The sequence below is a fragment of the Bubalus kerabau genome, chromosome X (genome assembly GCF_029407905.1).
Source record: "Bubalus kerabau isolate K-KA32 ecotype Philippines breed swamp buffalo chromosome X, PCC_UOA_SB_1v2, whole genome shotgun sequence".
Taxonomy (NCBI): domain Eukaryota; kingdom Metazoa; phylum Chordata; class Mammalia; order Artiodactyla; family Bovidae; genus Bubalus; species Bubalus kerabau.
In genome coordinates, this window is record NC_073647.1 from 132,356,886 (window position 1) to 132,375,517 (window position 18,632).

At 43.6% G+C, this 18,632-nt stretch overlaps 1 pseudogene; it reads right to left on the minus strand.

The window, feature by feature from the left end:
• On the minus strand, positions 1-12,668 carry LOC129639092 (melanoma-associated antigen B3-like; annotated as a pseudogene).
• Between the last annotated feature and the right edge of the window lie 5,964 nt (positions 12,669-18,632).

The following is an 18,632-nucleotide window of genomic DNA, read 5'->3' on the forward strand; positions in this document are numbered from 1 at the left end:
TACTGTCATTTATAATTTTGTAAAACAAAGAGTACAAAGGATGAGGAAACCAAATACGGACCATATTTCTTTTCCTATGTTTCTTGATCCCACATATTTTACTGCTTAACTTTTTCAAATTTTCAAGGAAATAACATATTGCAATGCTATGCTATCTTGAACCAGCTTACTAAATAAGATGGAAGCTTCCCCATTTGCTTTACACAATATAAAAATCTCTTATCCTTAAGACTGATAAACAACTGTAAGTGTGATTCATGAATTCATACACTTAGATTATAGGCTAGATAAACTTTCATTTAGTAGCAACATTTGAAAAGCAGCAAGAACATAAAAACATAGATTTATTTCTAAATTCCCTATACACTACAGAAACACCAAGGTATTTTACACTATGAATCCTTGGTGAGGTCCAGTCCTATACTACTTGGAACACTGACTCCTTTCTTGAGCCTCAAAGTGCAGAATTTGCCTCAGCTTCACTATGTATGGAAGGAACTGCTGGAGGAACACTGGGACATCCGCTGGCTTGGGCCCTCTCTTCCTCATCTTTCAAAGCCTCTTCATACCAAAAGTGGAAGGCACTGGGATCCAAACAGTTAATCCTGGCCAGGAACTCCAGGACTCTCATCTTGCTGTTTCAGTGTGTGCTCTTGGACCCCACAGGAACTCATAGCATGCTGGATCACTGCCAGGCACTTGCCGATATTCCAAATACTTCAGCTGCACCAAATCTTGGGTGATGAGCTTCTTGGGCTCCCCAACTAAGAAGTGCCTCTCCCCAGCATAGATATTCATCTTACCCAGGAAATCCCAGATGTCTTCCTCTGTGACGCAGTTGCCCTTAATGAAGATCACACCCAGGAGATTCATCAGGAGACCGGTCTTGGGAAAACCCCTGCCACGGTGCACGATCCCATTGCGGGGGAGATTCATCTTGCTGACAAGGACATAAGAATGCTTGGCAGTGTTGTCTTTCTTCATGTCAATACCAAATACCACCTCCATGCGCTCAGAAGCTCTTTTGAGGATCCTGGGGAATCTATGTGGTACTTTTTATCGATGATCTTCAGCATATGCACGTTCCTAATGGGCTTTTTCATCTTATATATGCATTAACAGGAACTACACCAACAGACTCGTTGGCCTGGTTAGTGAGTGTCTTCCAGACCGCACATTGGAGAGAGGGGCCTGAGAGGAATTATGTGTTTTCCTAAATTTCCCAAGGGCTCTTTTGGATGATCTTGTGGGAGAAACACCTGCAGGCACAGTGGTGGTGGTCAGGGCCCTCCGAGGACTCTTGAGATGGTTACCAGACCTAGCACCGGACTTTCCCTTAGCATCAACCCCAGGACCAGGATTGGAAGAAGATGAGAGTGCTTCCATCGTGGTGGCAGTGACCTGAGTGCCCCTCAGATCCTGGGTGCCATGCTGAGCCTGGCGGCGTTTCTCACAGGTGTGGAGCTTAGCCTTCTTACCCCGAGGCATGGTGACTGTGGTCAGGACAACAGGCAGGAGTGCAGGTAGAACAGCACGTGATCTGGGCAGAGAGGAGAGAGGATGAGAGGGTGTGAGTGCCCGCGGCAGGGAGGCACCACTCGGCCTTTAAGAAGGCCCACTCTGCAGGTTTCCATGTGGGCACTGCTCTACAAACCCAGAGGACTCCTGATCTGATCACCCTGTCCTCTTGAGAACTCTGTCAAAATAATTGAGACTCAGGCTGCAGCCTGCCAGCCCTGCCAGCTGCCTCCTGGGGCTGAGGAGCAGTGGGCCAGTCCTTGAGGTTAACCCTTTCCATTCTGGAGGGTGGGGGTCCTCTCGGTTCATATTCAGGACAATCGTATCAACTTTCGGCAGGCGCAGGGCCCCCTCCTCTGTGCGGCTCTAAGCTTTTACCCCAGAGGCTGGTCCTCATCTTCCTGTGATACCTGAAGAACTGAAGAGGTACCTCAGCCCAGTGTCCCTGGCAGGGGGCATCCACAGCAGTCAGCTCTAGGGAACTCTGTCCTGGGCTCACTAGGGTTTTCCGTCCTCTTTCAGGGTCTTTCCTTGGCTCTAGGTAGAGCCTTGGACACCCGTGTCTGCTGCCCTGGTGTACTCCTCTCAGACAAAGGCTCTCACCAATCCCATACCATCAGAATGGAGGGTTCACATACACCTGACTTCCATGCCTGGGCTTCTCAGGGCTGTGCGGTGGGTGAGGGTGGTGCAGAGGGTACTCTCTATTGATTCCCCTGTTGGTGGGTGAGTGCAATCATCAGTTCTTTTAGGGTCCTCACCCTGACTCCTCTGAAGCCCTGGGCCTCCTACCTTGGCATAATTGAGGTCATTCACTTAGTCCACCACCCTCGCTTCTCTGAACTCTCCAGACGGAAGTGAGAAGACCGCTCATCTTCACAGATACTCTAGGTTTCTGCATGGAAAAGGGCCAAAATTTATGAGAACTTAAGTTTAGAGTCGGTGTCCACCTTAGTCCTTGCTCAGGTGTGGGTAGAACTCAGGACTCCTCCCACCAATAACCTGGGTAGTTCAGCCTCAGAGCAAAGTCCTGAATACCACGAGTCCCTGGAGGGGCAGTGAGGGTACTACATATGTGACTACCCCCTCGCCGGAGCCTCCCAGATACATAGCCGCTCTGCTTTATGATACCACCCCTAAATGGGGAGGGGTCCCCAGTCAGTACTTAGGGCACTCACTTCACTGCAGTCAGGACTGAGGTATCCTCCATCTGCAAGCAGGGGCTACTTCTGACCAAAGCCCTCCCATCCCTGAGACTTCCTGGGCTGAATTCAGTTTTATGGCTCTGCCAGGGCTTCCCAGGGCTTACAGCAGCAGTGAGACTTGGTGTGGCCCTCTTTGTTATGGGCTGAGTGGCCCCTGCCTCAATCCTGACTCAGTCTTCACCTTGACTCTGGACCAGCACTTGGAATCCACCCTCCACTGGCCAGAGGCCAGGCCCTCGACCCGAAGTCTGTACTTCCTGGAAACTGTAGAACAGAAGTCAGGATGACTCATATCCCACCATGATGCTCAGGGTCTCAGACAGTACAGTAGGGGTGGGGGAGAATCTGGGTGGGCGTGGTTGTTCTGTGGTCCTCATTTGGCATCCCCATCTTCCTATCTATCAGAGAATAACACACCTTCCTTTACTGAACTGTGTCCACAAGCGTCCAAACAAAGCTTCACCTCCTAGAGTTCAGCGGGAAGTCCGGGAATTGAGTGCAAGGGTGCTGCTTTCTGTCACCATCTTTACTGCCCGTGGCCTGTTAGCACTCAGGGCTCTCCCTGTGACTGGATAACTCCAGGGCCTAGGTTTCCTTCATTACAAGAATCAAGTAATCTCTTAGATCTTAAAGAAGCTCTTAGATCAAGATTTACCAAAGAAGTAAGCCTAACAGCGTTGTAGGAACCGTCCCCTGCTGACCACAGAGGCGAGCCTTTATGGGTTTTGCTTTGTTACAGGAGGGGCAACGGTCCCTTGACTCCACATTCAGGTCCTCACCTTGCCTTCAGGTCAGTCCTGGGAATCCACTCTCGTTTAAACAAACACCCTGAACAGCAGTCAGAGCTCATTGCCACCAGCACGGAAGTTGGGGGGAGCCAATTCCAGTGATGGCTACCCTGTGTGGGATCTCTGAGGGATGATGGCAGGGGCAGGGCTCTGTGGGGATCCCATCGTTCAGTGTTCAGCAGTCCCTGGGTCATCCCTTAGGGTCCTCCCTGCACCGTCTGTCAGAGCCTGGGACCCTTTGCACTATGGACTTGAGTCCTCCTGCCCCCAAACCAAGCCCTCACCTCTCTGAGTCCCTAGTGGGGAATCAGGGCACTTCTCTGAGCATCTCTCCTTGACAGGGAGCGCCACTCGGTGAGCCTTCCTCCTTGGTGGGAGAGACCCTCTCATCAGCACTGATGGTCCTCATTTTCCCGATGGTGATGGCCAAGATGCCACCCTCCTCAGAATTGAGGTTTGATCCTGATAGAAAAGGCCTTTCCCTCACTGAGACCAGACAGAAATGAAGAGGCTTCTCATCCTTATAATTCTGCCTAGAGCCTCTGGGGTTAAGAATAGGGGCAGGGGTCTGTAAAGCCTCCTCATTTGTGGGTCTAGTGATACTTCTCTCTTCACTCAGGGACCTCACCATGGTCCTGGCCAGTCCTGGAACCTGATCCTCCAACCTGAGATTCTCCCTCTACTGAACTGAGGCCATTCTTTTTTGACCTCACAGAGAACTACAAGGCTTATAAGAGGGAATGTCCTGTCTGGGCAATCTAGGCCTGAGAGCAAATTTGGGCAGGTCTCTGAATGACCTATATTTAAGGGTGGTTGTCTCTTCAGTCCTCACTCATGGGGGCCCTCATTTTGTCTATCTCTTGGATTAAATGATTCCTGGGGAACACCACATGCCTGTAAAATCTTGAGAAGTGTCCCTAATGCAAACCTTACAGTTTCATGTCCCATACTTGAGGTGAGATGGGGAATTGCCACAGAAGGCAGGGGGCAGGATCAGGTACGTTCAGAGAAAAATGCTGAACCATCTTTTTGGGAGGTGGGAGGAGGATTCAGGATGGGGGGGCACATATGTACACCTGTGGCTGATTCATGTCAACGTATGGCAAAAACCACCAAAATATTGTAAAGTAATAAGCCTCCAATTAAAACAAACTAATATTTTAAAAAAGGCAGAGTCAGACTCTTATGTGAATTGTTTTAATTGATTAATAGGCATACCTTTAAAAATTGTACTTCACTTAATCATAATTCACAAATACTGTGTTTTGTTACAAAATGAAAGTTTATGGTAACCCTGCATTGAACATGTCTACGGTACCATTTTCCCAAAACCATGTGTTCACTTGGGGTCCCTGTGCCACATTTTGTTACTTCTTTAAATATTTTAAACTCTTTCCTTATTTTATTTCTTATGGTGCTCTGATCAGTTCTCTTTGTTACATTGTAACTGTATTATAATTTAAGATTGCTGCTACTGCTGCTAAGTCGCTTCAGTCATGTCCGACTCTGTGCGACCCCACAGATGGCAGCCCACCAGGCTCCCCTGTCCCTGGGATTCTCCAGGCAAGAACACTGGAGTGGGTTGCCATTTCCTTCTCCAAATTTAAGATTAAGGTATGTATAGTTTTTAGACATTTTCCAGTAGGTGTACAATAGGGTTAACAACTTTTATAAGCACTGGGAAACCCTGAAATTCCTGTGATTTACTTTATGTCAATATTCACTTTATTGCAGTGATCTAGAACCCTACCCACCATATCTGAGATATGCGCACACTTCTAAAGGAAAGGAGCCATCCAAGATGGCTTTGTGCTGTTCTAATTGAGGTTATCTGACACTGCATAGAGATAAAATCTTATTGTCCCTATCATCTGTTTCTTCTCCTTATTGCCGTCATTTCCTTAGGTAGCCTTCAAGGCTTTCTGCCTAAAGAAGTGTAATGGAGTATATCCCGAGTCCTTACTTTTATCCCAAGATACATTTGAGTGTTAAGGAACACAAGCTCTGCTTAGGGTCAAGAGGAGTCTAACAGTGTCGGATCTAGAGGAATTCAGAGAGGAATCTAATTCCAGGCCTATCAGTCACTAGTGTTCCCCAACAAGGGCTCGCTGCCTGATGCACATAGAAGCCAATACTATGGAACAGGCTTTTGGGAGAAAAAAATTATTCCAAGGTTGAATGGCAAGAAGACATGAGGCAGGGCTCTCAAATCTGTCTCCTCAATCCAGAGTTTGGGGTAAAATTAAAGGATTTAGGGGAACTTCCAGAGAAGGCAATGGCAACCCACTCCAGTACTCTTGCCTGGGAAATCTGATGGACAGAGGAGCCTGGTAGGCTGCAGTCCATGAGCTAAGAGTCAGGCACGACTGAGTGACTCCACTTTCACTTTCACTTTCATGCATTGGAGAAGGAAATGGCAACCCACTCCAGTGTTCTTGCCTGGAGAATCCCAGGGACGGGGCAGCCTGGTGGGCTGCTGTCTATGGGGTCGCAAAGAGTCGGACCTGACTGAAGCAACTTAGCAGCAGCAGCAGGGGAACTGCAAACTTGGAAGCTAATTGGCTAGTCTTGAATTAGTTCATGTAAGCTATTCATGCTGCTAGAAGCCAGATTTTCCATATTGAAGGACTTCATACAGTTCTCCCATGGCAACATTCCTACTCTGAGAGTTCCACAGGCTGAACCCTCTTGGTTCGGGGGTCATCCTGGAAACAGGGGCTCCTTTTTGCACATGCCCGGTGCTGTCTCTAAAAATAATTCAAGGTTGCATTAACCAACAACTTGTTTTAAGGAAGCAAAACAAGTTTAAATTGGTCGATGTTTTATGTTTCAATCCCCTCCATCTCTCTTTGTACATTCTTCAATCTTGCGGGAAATCATTCTCAATTCTCTGAAAAGTGAAAGAGAAGTCACTCAGTTGTGTCTGACTCTTTGCGACCCCATGGACTGTAGCCCACCATGCTTCTCCATCCATGGGATTTTCCAGGCAAGAGTACTGGAGTGGGTTGCCATGATAATCCCAGGTCTCAAATCTTTGTACCAACCAGACTGGAGTATTATATAAGCATTGACAAGGTTGGATTAATTGGTATTTAAGAAACGTAATTATCAGAGATTTAACTTCCTTCACATGTCTCTTTATAGGCTATTGCTTTAAGTTTGGAGTTTGGGTGCCTGGATGGACTTTTATTCCTATTGGGTTAGCTGTCTTGGCTCTTCCTGGCCACTCATCAGCCCCAACTGCTCTGCAGTTGACCGATTTCTTCCACTGTAGTGCTCAAAATAGTTTACATCTTGGCCAGCAAACAGAGCCTGGACAATCTGCCTCAACCAATGCTTGATGCCTCTTCACAGCCTTCATGGATTGCAGCTGACATCAACCAGCATTCTTATCAGGAGCTTGAGGTCTCTGGATGAGGCAGAAATGTTGGCTTCCCCTGGAAAACCCTTGCATTCATAAGAGCTGTAGGAAAGCCATCAGGGCTTGTCTATCTGTGGCTCAGAGCACTTTGTTCCTTTCTAGGAAGAAAAAGGCAAAGTAGAGGCATCTCCCTTAATTTAGGACCAAATTCCATCTCCTAGTTTGGTTTCTGGGAAGCCTTGGCTGTATGAATTCTCTGGAGAAGCCACTAAAACGAATAGACAGTCTCAAAAGTGACCAGCTTGGATCTGAGGATTCACTTAAAGAACCTTGATAAGTTTTGCATTAGAGGTGGCTGTCCAACTGTAGCTTGAGAGTTACACATGCTACCCAACTTCGAAGGAATCTGTCCCACCAGTTCCAAGACTGGAGCCCATTTGGTCAGAGGCTCCTAATATTTCTGCCCTGCCATGTGCTGAGGGCATGCTTGTCTACTGAAAAGGTCCAATGGAATTTCAGGCTCTGTCTCACTCTCCACCTTGAAAAACATATGGCATGAGGACGGTGGAAGATGCATTGCATCACATTGAAGAAAGTGAAAGAGAAAGCTGTTTTATTTTTTTTTATTTAATTTTATTTTTAAACTTTACATAATTGTATTAGTTTTGCCAAATATCAAAATGAATCCGCCACAGGTATACATGTGTTCCCCATCCTGAAGCTGTTTTAAACTCAGTCAGAGCTTAGTTTCAGAGAGCAATTCAGGCACACATACATTTAACACCAATTTTCTCACCCTCTTTCTGAGCATGTTGTGGTTTAATCTTTCTGGTAGATGACCAAAACATTTTATCCCTCCAGCAGAGATCACAGACAAGCAAATCTAGACGTCTGAGCAATTTGCAGGTGGAATACATTCACCTCAAGCCTCTGTGTAGCCCGTGGCTTTAACATCACAACCAGTGGCTGTTTCTCCTGGTAAAATTTCATTTTTAACATCACACACACACACACACACACAAACAAACATAAAAGCAGTTCAAGCTAACTCTCTGCTATTCTGGTTGATACAGAAGGGGACTAGAATTTTTAGTGAGGAAACACCAGAATGTGTCCAATTGTATGAAATTCCTTTAACCCGGGCTCAAGGTACATTCTTCTGGGGGTAGGGACGAATTTTCCTGCTTTACACTCCCTCATTTTACCTTTATGCCCTCGCCACAACAAGGTAATCAGGGCTGGTTTCATTAAGAATACATTTATGTGAAATTCAAAGGATCATAAGTGACTACTACAGACAACTATATGCAAATAAAATGGACAAACTAGAAGAAATAGACAGATTCTTAGAGGTACAGCCTTCCAGGACTGAACAAGGAAGAAATAAAGAATATGAACAGACTGATCACAAGTATTGAAATTGAAACAGTGATTTAAAAATTTCCAATAAAAAGTCCAGGGCCAGATGCTTTCACAGGTGAATTCTATCAAATAGTTAAAGAGTTAGTACCTATCCACGTCAAACTCTTCCAAAAACTTGCAGAGGAAGGATTACTCCCAAGCTCATTCTACGAGGGCACCATCACCCTGATAGAAAAATGAGAGAACCACCAAAAAAAAGAAAGAAAATTACAGGCCAATATCACTGACGAACATAGATGCAAAAATCCTCAACAAAATACTAACAAACCAAAAAAGACAGTCTCTTCAATACATGGTGCTGTGAAAACTGGACAGCTACATGGAAAAGAATGAAATTAGAACACTCTCTAATACCATACACAAAAATAAACTCAAAATGGATCAAAAACTGAAATGTAAACCCAGACACTATAAAATTCTCAGAGGTAAACCTAGGAAAAACACTCTTTGACATAAATTGCAGGAGTTATTTTTTTTTCTTTTAGCAATGATTTTTGATCCACCTCGTAATCAAAATAAATAGGTAGCATCTAATTAAAATTAAAAGCTTCCACAAAGCAAAAGAAACCATAAACAAAAAGAAAGCTCATAGAATGAGAGAAAATATTTGCAAATAAATTAAACAACAAGGGATTAATCTGCAAAATATATAAAAGGTTCATACACTCTGTCAAATAAACAATCCAGCCATTAATGGGCAGCTGATATAAATAAACACTCCTTCAAAGAAGAAATACAGATGACCAAATAGCACATGAAAAGATGCCCAGCATCACTAATTATCAGAAAAATGCAAATCCAAACTATAGTGAGGTATCACCTCACACCAGGCAGAATGGTCATCATCCCCAAATCTACAAATAATAACTGATGGAGTGGGGAAAAAAGGGAACACTCTTGCACTCTCGGTGGGAATGCAAATTGACACAGCCACTATGGAGAACATTATGGAAGTTCCTTGAAAAACTAAAAATAGAGTTACCATATGATCCAGTAATCCCACTCCTGGCACATATCCAGAGAAAACTATGATTCATAAATATACATGCACCCAATCTTCATTACAGCACTATTTACATTAGCTAAGACATGGAAGTAACTTAAATGTCCATCTACAGAGGAGTGAATAAAGCAGATGTGGTACATATATACAATGGAATATTATTCAGCCATAAAAAAGAAATAATGCCATTTTCAGCAACATGGATGGACCTAGGGAATGTCATACTAAGTAAGACAGAGAAAGACATATCATATGATATCAATCATACGTGGAACCTAATTTTTTTTTTAATGACATAAATGAACTTGTTTACAAAAGAGAGACAGACTTCTGGATATCAAAAACAAGCTTGTGGTTACCACTGGAAAAATGTTGGTGAGGGATACTTTAGGAGCTTGAGATAGACATACACAACTCTTGTGTCTGAGTCCTCATGACTCCATAGATTGTAGCCCACCAGACTCCTCTGTCCATGGAATTTTCCAGGCCAAAATACTGGAGTGAGTTGACATTTCCTGCTCTAGGGGATCTTTCCGATCCAGGGATTGCACCCACTTCTCGTGTCTCCTTCATTGGTAGGTGGATTCTTTACCACTGAACTACCTGGGAAGCCCACATACACAACTACTGTGTATAATGCTGCTGCTGCTCAGTCGCTTCAGAATAACCAAAAAGTACCTACTGTATAGCAGAGGGAACTCTACTCAATATTCTGTAATAACCTGTATGAGAAAAGAATCTGAAAATGAATGAATATATGTGTAGGTATAACTAAATCACTTTGTTAAACACCTGAAACTAACACATTATAAATCAATTGTACTACAATAAAATAAAACAGAAAAATCATTTTACCATAATATCCAGCATCTGAATCCCGGGCATATATCCAGAGAAAACCATAATTTCAAAAAGGTGCAAGCACCCCAATGTTCACTACAGCCTTATTTACAATAGCCAAGATATGGAAGCAACCTAAATGTCCACCAACAGAGGATTAGATAAATACATGGTCCATAAACACAAAGGAACATTACTCAGCCATAACTAAGAATGAAAGAATGCCATTTGCAGCAACATGGATGGACCTAGGGATTGTCATACTAAGTGAAGTAAGTCAGGCAAAGACAAATATACCCCTCATATGTGGAATCTAATTTTAAAAAGTGATAAAATGTACTTATTTACAAAACAGAAAGAATTACGGACATTGAAAACAAAATTTTGGTTACTAAAGGGGAAACACAGTGAGGGAAGGATAAAACAGGAGCTTGGGATAAACTTGCACCTCTATATATAAAATAGATAACCAATAAGGATGTCCTGCATAGCACAGGGAACTCTAATCAATTTTCTTTGATAACCTATATGAGAAAAGAAACTGAAAATGAATTAATGTATGTATATATATAACTGAATCACTTTGCTATACACCTGAAACTAAAACAACATTGTAAATCAGCTTTACTCCAATAAAATTTTTAAAAATAGACTATCTGGGCATGCATCTAACAAAAACCATAATTTGAATAGGAACAAGTACCCCTGTGTTCATTGCAGCACTGTCTACAATAGCCAAGACATGGAAACAACCTAAAGGTCCATCAACAGATGAATAAGATGTGATACATAAATGCAATGGAAGAATACTCAGCCATAAAAAAGAATGAAAGAGTGCCATTTTCAGCAACATGGATGGACCTAGAGATTGTCATACTGAGTGAAGTCAAAGACAAAATACCATAGTATATTGCTCATAGGTGCAATCTAATTTTTAAAAATGACACACATGTAATTATTTACAAAACAGAAATACACTCACACAATTTGAAAACAGACTTATGATTACCAAAAGGGAAGCTTTGGTGGGAGGGTTACATTAGAAGCTTGAGATGAACATACACACACCACCAATATAGAAAATAGATAACCAAACAGGACCTCCTATATAGCATAGGCAACTCTACTCAATATTCTGTAATAACCTATATGGGAAAAGAATCTGGAAAAGATTGAATATATGTGTAACTGAATCACTTTGCTGTACACCTGAAACTAACACAAAAATGTAAATCAACAATTTTCCAATAACTTTTTTTTAAAAAAATAGAATATCCATCTGTCACAATACCTCTGGGCCATCACCTTAGGCATGGGGAAAAAACCCCATCACCTCCATAAAGCAAGGTTTCCAGTCCAGGAGCAAGGTGTTTTATCTCCCGATTCAGAGGACCCTCATTAATATCAGGTTTAATAAAGTTTTGTCACAGTCAACCAAAAGCCAACTCCTATTAACCAATCCCAACACAGCAGACATAGACAAACAGGCAAGTAAATCCAAAGGCCTGGGACCTTAACCCAGTATTCGGACCTCTAACCCAATCCTTTGAGTACCTCAGCAGGTTCTCTAACCCATGGTTGTAGCCTTAGGATTCTAACCAAATGGAATAAACTCCCCTAGGTGGGACTCTGTCCCACAGTGTTGTTGTCATTCTTCAGTTGCCCTGTCATGTCCGACTCTTTGCGACTCCATGGACTGCAGCACGCCAGGCTTCCCTGTCCTTCACTATCTTCTGGGGTTTGCTCAAATTCAAGTCCATTGAATTGGTGATGCCATCCAACCATCTCATCCTATCTAACCCACAGTCCTGACAAGATTACTAGACTACAGGCACATTTTAACCACATTTAGCACATTTAGCTACAGGGACATTTTAATGAATTTACTCACCCCAAAGATATCTTATCCAGGAGCTGTTTCTTTTTTTAAAAGTGAAAGGGGCCTGAGGATCCCGGAGTGCCATGGCGAGGAAGCAAGAACACGAGAGATGACTCTAGACAAACTCAGTCGAGGTGGCCACTCAGGGTGGGTGCCGAGAACCCACACTCTGCCAGGGGCTACAGTGCCTCAGGCAGATGGTCACAAGTCCTAAATCTCAACTAGGCTGCCCAAACTCACTGAACATGGGCTCACTGACAGATGCGCACAGAAGCCAATACAAGAACTTTTGAGAAAAGAGATTTACTGCAAGGCCGACCAGTGCAGGAGGCAAGGTTTCAAATTTCTCTTCAATCCAGCAGCCTGGGTGCAATCTAAGTGAAGTGAAGTGAAAGTTTCTCAGTCATGTCCAGCTCTTTGCGACCCCATGGACTATACAGTCCATGGAATTCTCCAGGCCAGAATAATGGAGTGGGTGGCCTTTCCCTTCTCCAGGGGATTTTCCAAACCCAGGGATCGAACCAGGTCTCCCGAGTTGCAGGCAAATTCTTTACCAGCTGAGCCACAAGGGAAGCCCCCGAAATCTAAGGGGTCAGGGGAATTTCTAACTTGAAAGCTAATTGGCTAGTCTTCAATTAGTCCGTTTCAGCTACTCAGGTTACTGGGATCCAGGTTTTCCTTATTGAAGGACTTCTCACTTTGTAAATGGCCCTCGGGGCAACATTTCTCTTCTCTGAGTTTTGCAGACTGAAGATCTTGGCTCCGGGGTCATCCTGAGGTCATATGTTCCTTCTTGGACACATGCAGTTCTTTCTTTGTAAAATGACTCAAGGTGTGATTAATCAACAATCTATTTGAAAAGGTCAAACCAGTTTAAGCTGGTCAATTGTTTCACATACTGTTTCACTAGCCCCCTGAACCCCAACACATTAACCAAACACCAAGATAAAGAAAATCACAGTGAACTAAAATGTTGCCTAGCAAGGACAATCATGTAACATTCACACCAGAGGACATAACATAAAATGTGCTTGAGGTAGAATCTTTTCCAGTTGGAAACAACTCAAAATTCTTAGAATTTTTGTCACTGACCAGTATCTTCCCTCCCAGCTACCCTTTCATCTAAATAGTCAATATTTCTGCGTATTTCAGTTAGTCAGCTCAGTCGCTCAGTCGTGTCCGACTCTTTGCGACCCCATCAATTGCAGCATGCCAGGCCTCCCTGTCCATCACCAACTCCTAGAGTTCACCCAAACTCATGTGCATCAAGTCAGTGATGCCATCCAGCCATCTCATAGTCTGTCGTCCCCTTCTCCTCCTGCCCCCAATCCCTCCGAGCATCAGGGTCTTTTCCAATGAGTCAACTCTTCACATGAGGCGGCCAAAGTATTGGAGTTTCAGCCTCAGAATCAGTCCTTCCAATGAACACCCGGGACTGGTCTCCTTTAGCATGGACTGGTTGGATCTCCTTGCAGTCCAAGGGACTCTCAAGAGTCTTCTCCAATACCACAGTTCAAAAGCATGAATTCTTTGGTGCTCAGCTTTCTTCATAGTCCAACTCTCACATCCATACATGACTACTGGGAAAAACGATAGCCTTGACTAGACGGACCTTTGTTGGCAAAGTAATGTCTCTGCTTTTGAATATGCTATCTAGGTTGGTAATAACTTTCCTTCCAAGGAGTAAGTGTCTTTTAATTTCATGGGGGCAATCACCATGGCTGCAGTGTTTTTGGAGCCCCAAAAAATAAAGTCTGACACTGTTTCCCCATCTATTTCCCATGAAGTGGTGGGACCAGATGCCATGATCTTAGTTTTCTGAATGTTGAGCTTTAAGCCAACTTTTTCACTCTACTCTTTCACTTTCATCAAAAGGCTTTTGAGTTCCTCTTCACTTTCTGCCATAAGGGTGGTGTCATCTGCATATCTGAGGTTATTGATATTTCTCCCGGCAATCTTGATTCCAGCTTGTGCTTCTTCCAGCCCAGCATTTCTAATGATGTACTCTGCATATAAGTTAAATAAGCAGGGTGACAATATACAGCCTTGACGAACTGCTTTTCCTATTTGGAACCAGTCTGTTGTTCCATGTCCAGTTCTAACTGTTGCTTCCTGACCTGCATATAGGTTTCTCAAGAAAGCGGTTTCTCAGAAGTGCAGCAGCTATGAAGAACTGCACAGAAGCATGGCCAAGAGGAGCTACCCCACACCCAAGGTCGGGGGCGGTGGCCAAGAGGAGCAACCCCACGTCCAAGGGGCAGTGGGGCTGAGAGGAACTACTACATGTTCAAGGTCAGGAGGGGTGACGTCGTCCAAGGTAAGGAACGGTGGCTTCATTTTGCTGGAGCAGCCATGAAGAGATACCCCATGTCCAAGGTAAGAGAAACCCAAGTAAGATGGTAGATGTTGCAAGAGGGCATCAGAGGGCTGACACACTGAAACCATAATCACAGAAAACTAGTCAATCTAATCACATTAGGACCACAGCCTTGTTTAACTCAATGACACTAAGCCATGCCCGTGGGGCAACCCAACATGGATGGGTCACGGTGGAGGGGTCTGACAGAATGTGGTCCACTGGAGAAGGGAATGGCAAACCACTTCAGTATTCTTGCCTTGAGAACCCCATGAACAGTATGAAAAGGCAAAATGATTGGATACTAAAAGAGGAACCCCCCAGGTCGGTAGGTGCCCAATACGCTACAGGAGATCAGTGGAGAAATAACTCCAGAAAGAATGAAGGGATGGAGCCAAATCAAAAACAATACCCAGTTGTGGATGTGACTGGTGATAGAAGCAAGGTCCGATGCTGTAAAGAGCAGTATTGCATAAGAACCTGGAGTGTTAGGTCCATGAATCAAGGCAAATTGGAAGTGGTCAAACAAGAGATGGCAAGAGTGAACATCGACATTCTAGGAATCAGTGAACTAAAATGGACTGGCATGGGTGAATTTAACTCAGATGACCATTATATCTACACTGTGGGCAGGAATCCCTTAGAAGAAATGGAGTAGCCATCATGGTCAACAAAAGAGTCCAAAATGCAGTACTTATATGCAATCTTAAAAACGACAGAATGATCTCTGTTCGTTTCCAAGGCAAACCATTCAATATCACGGTGATCCAAGCCTATGCCCCAACCAGTAACGCTGAAGAAGCTGAAGTTGAACGGTTCTATGAAGACCTACAAGACCTTTTAGAACTAACACCCCAAAAAAAGATGTCCACATATTTAAGTACCAACAAAAAAACCTAGAACTTGCCTAGAATTTGCCCAATTACACACAAGATAAAATAATCGAATACCTTCTTAATGGAGAGGTCTCAGGCTCCCTCAACCCAGGGTAAAGGTCACCAGTCCGGGAGACTTTGAACTCTCTGAGGCCCTCCATCTGAGGATCTGGCCGAGCTCACCACTCCCACTGTCTCTCTAGCCCATGGCTACTTCACTTAAAATGACCTCTCACTGATGGCTTTGCATTTTTCTAAGGCTCCAAACCTAGACAGTGTATTAAAAACAGAGACATCACTTTGCCAACAAAGGTCACTATAGTCAAAGGTATGGTTTTTCCAGTAGTCATGTACGGATTTGAGAGTTGGACCATAAAGAAGGCTGAGTGCCAAGTAATTGATGCTTTCTAACTGTGGTCTAAAAAGCCTCTTGATGAAAGTGAAAGAGGAGAGTGAAAAAGTTGGCTTAAAGCTCAACATTCAGAAAACCAAGATCATAGCATCTGGTCCCATCACTTCATGGGAAATAGATGGGGAAACAGTGGAAACAGTGTCAGACTTTATTTTGGGGGGGCTCCAAAATCACTGCAGATGGTGATTGCAGCCATGAAATTAAAAGACACTTACTCCTTGGAAGGAAAGTTATGACCAACCTAGATAGCATATTCAAAACAGAGACATTACTTTGCCAACAAATGTCCGTCTAGTCAAGACTATGGTTTTTCCAGTAGTCATGTATGGATGTGAGAGGTGGACTGTGAAGAAAGCTGAGCACCAAAGAATTGATGCTTTTGAACAGTGGTGTTGGAGAAGACTCTTGAGAGTCCCTTGGACTGCAAGGAGATCCAACATTCTGAAGGAGATCAGCCCTGGGTGTCCTTTGGAAAGAATGATGCTAAAGCTGAAATTCCAGTACTTTGGCCACCTCATGTGAAGAGTTGACTCATTGGAAGAGACTCTGATGTTGGGAGGGATTGGGGGCAGGAGAAGAAGGGGACGACAGACGATGAGATGGCTAGATGGCATCACCGACTCGATGGACGTGAGTTGGAGTGAACTCTGGGAGTTGGTGATGGACAGGGAGGCCTGGCTTGCTGCAATTCATGGGTCGCAAAGAGTCGGACACGACTGAGAGACTTAATTGAACTGAAGTGTGGTCTTGCAGAAGACTTGAGAGTCTCTTGGACAGCAAGGAGATCAAGCCAGTCCATCCTAAAGGAAATCAACCCCGAATATTAATTTAAAGGACTGATGCTGAAGCTGAAGACCCAATACTTTGACCACTTGATGCAAAGAGCTGACTCATTGGAAAACACCCTGATGCTAGGAAGGAAAGATTGAGGGCAGGAGAAGAAGGGAGTGTAGAGTTTGAGAGAACTCTTGGATATAGTGAAGGGCAGGGGGGGGGGGCCTGGTGAGCTGCAGTCCATGGGGTCACAAAGAGTGGGACATGACTTAATGACTGAACAACATCAAGGCTCCAAACTGCCTCACCACAGGCCATTTACACTTGCTTTCAAATCCAACTGTCTGCCTACCTTATCCCTGCTTTTGACTTGTTCTTTCAGCAGTCCCCAACCTTTTTGGCACCAGGGACTGGTTTCGTAGAAGACAATTTTTCCACAGACTGGGAGTGGGGGATAGTTTTGGGATAATTCAAACACATTACATTTATTATGAACTTTATTTCTAATCTAAATGCCCCTACTGCTGTCACAGGAGGTACTGGTCCAAAGCGTGGATGGTGGGAATCCCTGCTTGTGATCTATATTTACAATATATGCTTACAACATGTCCATTACCTCCAAAGTTTCCTTCTACCCTCATTATTTATTTACTCATTTATTTTTTTGGAGGTGGGGAGGAACAAGAACAATTAATGTAACATCCACCCTTTCAGAAAATCTTTAAGTATCCAATATAGAATTGTTAAATATAAGCTCTATGCTACACATTACATTTGTAGAAATTATTCATCTTATATTACTGAAAATCTGTGTCCTTTGGCAATCACTTCCTCATTACACCTCCTCCCAGGCCCTGGCAATCACCATCCTACCCTGCTTCTATCAGTTTGCCTGTTTTAGATTCCTCATTTAAGTGGTATCATGTATTTGTCATTCTGTGTCTGGCTTATTTCACTTAACATAATGTGATCTAGGCATCTCTATTACTGCAAATGACAAAGTTTCCTTCTTTTTAAGGCTGAATAATACTCCATTATGGGCTTCCCAGGTAGCTCAGTGGTAAATAATCCACCTGCCAATGCAGGACACACAGGAGACTTGGGTTTGATCCCTGGATTGGAAAGATCCCCTGGAGGAGGAAATGGCAACCCACTTGTAGGAGGTAATCCATTGGAGAAGGAAATGGCATCCTCCCGTGGAGCAGGAAACAGCAACCCCCTCTAGTATTCTTGCCTGGAGAATCCCATGGACAGAGGAGCTTGGATTCCATGGGGTCAGAAAAGAGTTGGACACAACTGAGCAACTGAGGACACACACTCTAACTACACAACACTCCATGATATGTATGCACCATATATTTATCCGTTGATTCATCAAAGGACATTTAGGCTGCTTCCCTGTCTTGATTATTGTGAATAATGCTGCAACAAATATGGGAATGCTGATATCTCTTGGAGAGTGTAATTTTAACTCCTTTGGATAGATACCCAGAAGTGGGTTTGATGAATCATATGGTAATTCAATTTTTAATTTTTTGAGGAACCTCAATACTGTTTCCAACAGTGGCTTCACCCACTGACATTCTCACTCTCTAACGGTATAAAAGAGTTTTCCTAATGCTTTCACTTACTCTCTATTGGAGAGAGAGCAAGACAATCAACTTTTCAAATTAGTGTGCGGTAAAAACACTTAACATCAGATCTACTCACTTAAATATTTAGGCACACAATACTGTAATGTTAAATATAGGCATAATGTTGCACAGCAGATCTCTGGAATTTATTCATCTTGCATAACTGAAACAATATACCAAGTGAAAAGCAATTGCCCATTTCTCCCTGCCCTGGGCCTTCTGTGTTTCTATGTGTTTAAAGACTTTAGATACCTCATATAAGTGGAACCATGCAGCATTTGTCCTTCTGTGACTGGCTTATTTCATGTAGAATAATGTCCCTGTGGTTTCTCCATGTTGCCTCATATAACAGGATTTCTTTCATTTTTAAGGTGAAATTATATCCCATTGTCTGTGTCTACCACATTTTTTTATCCATATTTCTGTTGGTAGAGATTTGGGTTGTTACCATATCTTGGCTATTGTAAATAATGGTGCAATGAACACAGGAGTGAAGATGTCTCTTTGAGATACTGACTTCACTTCCTTAGGATGTACAATTGACCCTTGAGCCATGTGGAGGGAG